The sequence below is a fragment of the Nannospalax galili genome, unplaced genomic scaffold (genome assembly GCF_000622305.1).
Source record: "Nannospalax galili isolate Female #2095 unplaced genomic scaffold, S.galili_v1.0 scaffold433, whole genome shotgun sequence".
NCBI lineage: Eukaryota > Metazoa > Chordata > Mammalia > Rodentia > Spalacidae > Nannospalax > Nannospalax galili.
In genome coordinates this window covers 8,191,771-8,197,589 of record NW_008338715.1, presented here as the reverse complement: position 1 = coordinate 8,197,589, position 5,819 = coordinate 8,191,771, and positions in this window count along the sequence as shown.

Sequence of the window (5,819 nt, the reverse complement as noted above, 5' to 3'; positions counted from 1 at the left end):
ATTGGTGAGAAAGATATTTGGGGAAGAAGTATGTGGATAGATCTCTCCACACGGGCAAAGGATGTGAACATACTTGTGTCTCATGTAAATGCTCATGAAAAAGTGGCTTCAGCCAAAGAGGAATTCAATAATCAAGTAGATTGGATGACCTGCTCTGTTGATTTTCAGCCTCTTTCTTCAGCTATCCCTGTCATTGTTCAATGGGCCCATGAACAAAGTGGCCATGGTGGCAGAGATGAAGGTTATGGATGGGCTCGACAGCATGGACTTCCACTCACGAGAGCTGACCTGGCTACAGCTGCTGCTGAGTGCCAGATCTGCCAACAGCAGAGACCAACACTGAGTTCCCACTGTGGCACTGTTCCCCATGGTGACCAACCTACAACCTCCTGGCAGGTTGACTACATTGGACCACTTCCATCTTGGAGAGGACAGTGTTTTGTCCTTACAGGAATAGACACTTATTCTGGTTATGGATTTGCCTTTCCTGCACATAATGCTTCTGCCAAAACTACCATCCAGGGACTTACAGAATGCCTTATCCACCATCATGGTATTCCACACAGCATCGCTTCTGACCAGGGAACTCACTTCACAGCCAAAGAAGTGAGACAGTGGGCCCATGGTCATGGAATCCACTGATCCTACCATGTTCCCCACCATCCTGAAGCAGCTGGCTTGATAGAGTGATGGAATGGTCTCTTGAAGACACAGTTACAGCTCCAATTAGCTGGCAATAGCCTGGAGGGCTGGGGCAGGGTCCTCCAGAAGGCAGTGTATGCTTTGAATCAGCTTCCAATATATGGTACAGTTTCTCCTATAGCCAGGATTCACGGGTCCAGGAATCAAGGGGTGGAAGTGGGAATGATTCCACTCATTATCACCCCTGGTGACCCACTAGGAAAATTTTTGCCTACTGTACCCTTGACTTTGCACTCTGCTGGCTTGGATGTTTTGGTTCCAGAGGAGGGAGTGCTTCTGGCAGGAGAGACAATAAATATTCTGTTGAACTGGAAGCTAAGACTTCCCCCTGGACACTTTGGGCTTCTGATGCCCTTAAGTCAGTAGGCTAAGAAAGGAATAACAGTATTAGGAGGGCTGATTGACCCAGACTACCAGGGGGAAATTGGACTTGTTCTCCACAATGGTGGTAATGAAGATTATATCTGGAAGGCAGGAGATTCCTTAGGGTGACTTTTGGTGTTACCATGTCCTGTGATTAAGGTCAATGGGGAACTGCAACAACCCAATCCAGACAGGACAACAAATGGCCCAGACCCTTCAAGGATGGAATATGGGTCACTCCTCCAGGGAAAGAGCCAAGACCTGCAGAGGTGCTTGCTGATGGTGGAGGTCATAGAGGAAGGTATTTACAAATACCAACTTTGGCCACATGACCAGTTGCAGAAACATGGATTGTAATTGACATGAGTATTTTTGTCCTATTTTGTTAAGAATAGGCTCATGCATGTATATACATATGTTAAGCAGATACTCGAGTTACTCTTTTTTGAATATGTAATTGAGATGTGTCAAGTGGTTAAGTGTTGTGAACCTATGTGATTATATCGGGTTATGAGACACTAAAGGACTAAGCATTCCTTGAAGACTTTATCACCTACTATAAGATAAATAGCACATTGGTCATTGTATATGGGATAGTTATATCATGTTAGGTGAAATTATGACCTCAACATTGTTTTAATTTGAAAATTAATCATGACATAGGGAAATCCTATTGTGTGTCAAGTTGACAAGGGGTGAACTTGTGATTGCTAGTCCTGGGTGTCAACTTGACTGGATCTCGGATTAACTGAAATGAAAGAGATCTTTTTAATTCAATCATCTAAAGCCAGAAGACACACCCTAAATATAGGTGTTACCTTCTGATGGCAGCCAGTATAAAAGGCCAAGGCAGAGGAGAACGTGAGGCTTTTTGCTGCTCTCCTTCTCTTGCTGGTGAGTTTGTCTTCCTGCTGTAGACTGAAGACTAGCTGATCTTTTGGAATTTGTCAGACCTTCAGTGCCAGATTGGGACTACTGAGACATCCAGCCTTGTGGACTGAGCGACTATGGATTCTCATCCTCTCCAGTGTGGTGCAGCCATTGGACTACTCAGACTCTATCCTGTGAGCTAAGCTGATAAATCTCTATACATATATATTCATTCTACGGTTCTGTTTCTTTGAAGAACCCTGACTAATACAGATTGTACATTTCATTCCTTATAACATGTATTTATGTAAGCTCTAACAATACTCTTTTCTGTATTCTACTGTTTTGTATTAGTGTAGAAACTCTAGCTTTCTTTCCATTATTTTTTTGGGGACACACGCACACACACACACACTTTTTTTGTCTTTTTGAAGCAGTGTCTCTCTGTAGCCCCAGCTGTCCTGGAACTCACTACATAGACCAGGATGGCCTTTAACTCGCAGAGATCCACCTGCCTCTGCCTCCCAAGTGCTGGGACTACAGGAGTGCACCACCACGCCGGACTTCACACACACATTTTAAACCAATTTGTTTCATTATATTTAGTGTGAGGTTTTGGTAAGCAGTATATAGATGGATTTTGCTCTTTTAAAAGTTTACTATGACACTTCCCTGCCTTTTAATGTATATACATAGGCCTTTATATTTAATGTACTTTTGTGTACAGTTATAATCTTAATACTTATTACCTTGTTTTCTGCTTTCTTTTCTCTTTTCCTGCTACTGGTTTTATTACAATTATTTTCCAGTCTCTATTTAATCTCTATTTTGAGTTTTTAACTTATTCATTACTGGGTTATTATTTAGTGGTTTGTCAGGTCTTTAAGTTTTCACAGTTTATGTTTTAAGAATGTGAAGCTTCTTCATGTACAATGTAAAGAACCCCTCCAGATTCTGCACTAATTCTGTCTTGTGTTTTACTCCTATTCATGGGCAAGCATCAATTATCAGATTAATAAATGAAGAAATAACATTAGTGCCTGTAGTTATCACTTGTAGCTCCTGCCATCCCTTTTGTGTATATCCAGATTTCTCTCTGGTATTATTTTTCTTTTGTGATTTCTTGTAGTGCAGTTCGGTTAAGAATGATTTCTATCAACTTCTACTGAATGCAAAAAGGCATTAGTCACCTTTAAAACATACTTAATCTGAGGATAAAATTGCCATTATAGCATTTTCTCTCCCTCTCTCTGTATATTGTTTAACAATATATCTTGTTTATATATTATATACATATATATATATAAACTAATGCATTGCATATTAGCTAGATGTTGAAATTAAAGCCACAGTGGGTAAGAGGAGAGAAGGAGGATGGGAGAGAGAAAGAGAGAGAAAAAAAGAGAGAGAATTTACTCTGCTGCTGCCTTTTCATTTTTCTTCCCCCAGGCTTTCACTCAGCCTTTACAACCTGTAGGATTACAGTTTTCATTGAATTTTATATTGTAGAAACTATTTCTTCAAGAATTTTTTCTTTAATCTTCATTTCTTTTTCTGAAACTCCAATCACTTGTTATATTAATATTGTGCCACAGGAGAAAGGCAAACTGGTGCTCTACTGAACTCTTCAGTTGTTTTTCCCCATAAGCCTTAGTTTTTAATAGTTTTAATATTATGTCTTCAAGTTCACTGGTCTTTTCTTCTGATATGTCAGATTTGATGATTATCCTGAAATTATGTCATCAAATTTTATCTCTCAAAATTTCATTTGAATCTTTAGTAGCTTATTTTTTGGGTTTTCTCCCCTTTGTGTTTTCTTAAAAGCCCTATGCCCCTTTATGAGGTTTGTCATATGTTAAAATCCTTAGTCTATCACTCTGGTTCTTCCCCTGTTAATTAACTGTCTCCTGGTCTCAGGTCATGGTTTCCTGCATCCTTGTGAAACTGACAACTTTTGCTGAATTTTTACCTACTGTACATTTTACATTGCTGTGATTGCAGTTAGCTCTGACTTTTCAGACATGGGATTATGACCTCAGTTTACTACTAACCTTTGAAGTTTGCTTTTAGCTTTTTCCAAGTACATTTGAAGCAGCTTTTAGTCAGTTTAATTTGGATACTTATTTTAGGGGGTATCTTTCAGAAGGTATGATAATTTCTCTCCACTCTATATAAAAATATGAACTATTTCAATCTGTATGTCAAGACTTGGATTATTTGACTTGCTTACTATTTCCTTCCATTTAACCCCCAGGTTCACGGAATGTGAACCTTTACCTGTCCAGGTCAGTGCTTCACAAAGATATTTGATCCCATAGGTACTATCTCCAAATAAGACTTTCCTGGTACTCTGCCTTACAAGTTCTGACCTATTAAAATCCCTTTCACTGACCCCTACTTCACTCCACTGGGGGAAGCTTACCGGAGTCCATTTGTGCCTTTCTAGATAGGCAGATAGGAAACAGCAGTACCCAACTGAGCTTAAACAATCAGAGGATGTACCTCCTTGTTGATTATCAGGGAATCATAGATCTTTATTGCCTGTTGTCCCAATGGTTACAAACTATATAATTTTAAAAATTTTGTCCAATATTCTGTATTTTTTTATGGTTGGAGAAACAGCTGTATGAATTTCATAAACACCTAATGAATATTGTTCTGATTGCTATTACAAAGGAAAATTTATATCCAACATAGCAGATTAGAATAACCACATTATTGTGCCTTCAGTTTTATATGTTAGAAGTTTTGGAAAGTGTGAGTGTTCAGTTTCTGCTTGCAGTCTCTTGCATAGCTCCAGTGAGATGTCATCAAGGAGGAAATAGACTCGATGTCCTTTGTGGCTCACTCACATGGCTTGCAGTTGATGCCGCTTGTCAGCTGGCCCCTTTAGCATGGCACTCTTGGTAATGTCAGTCATTTTATATTACATCTGGTTTCCCTCATGGGGAATATCCCAAGTGAAATGAACACAAGCATTATGGATTTCTATGATGTTGATTTGGAAGTCATAAATGATTACTTGAAACACATTCTGTTGATGAGGGTTATAAAAGCTAACCCAGTTCAAGGAAAGGGGACAATGATCCCACTTCTCGTTGCTATCAAATTTATTCCTGCTTGACATATATGGAGTGTTTGCTTTGCTTGACTAACATTCTAAGTCTGAAATTTCTGGCATCATCTGGAGGCTGCCATCACAACAGAACTAAATTAAATGAATGCAAGCAACAATACAAATTGCAGTAGCCGAAGACTGCAGAGGTCTCTTACACTATGGTGAAATTGTCACTTTGTATTTTTAAAGGCAGTTTCTTCCAAGGGAAAGTTTAAAAGACAGTGACAGTGTTCTGGCTATAATTGGTAGAATTTATCCAGGTTTTATAGGACAGAGATTCTCTTAGGTAAGAATTGACTGGTTTTTCAAACAGAGATGACAGGTACAAAGAAAGTCTAATGTTAAAGTGCGTTATAAAATTGGACAAGCTGGCTGTGTATCTGAACCAAATTCCAAGTTGTAGAAGGCTTAAAGTAATCAAGAACTGGTAAGACTATAAAAGAAGTAAATCAACTATGTGCTAATTATAAGGCTTAGAACTTTTTTCTACTCATGCTTACTGTTCCACAAAGCCTCAATATCTGTCTTACTTTGAAGAAAGAGATGGGGTGGGGAAATCAACAAGATAGGTACACTTTAAAGCTCAGTGTTGCAAACAACTTTGTGTTTAGCTACAGAAGACTAGGGGACTAACCAGAGAAAAATGGGGGCAAAAAACCACAAGCACAAAAAGATAAAACTTGCCAGAAATCACTAATTAAATAGAAAAGTATAGGATCAAAAATGACTGCAAAATTGGGTGAATGCCTAAGAAAGACATTATATA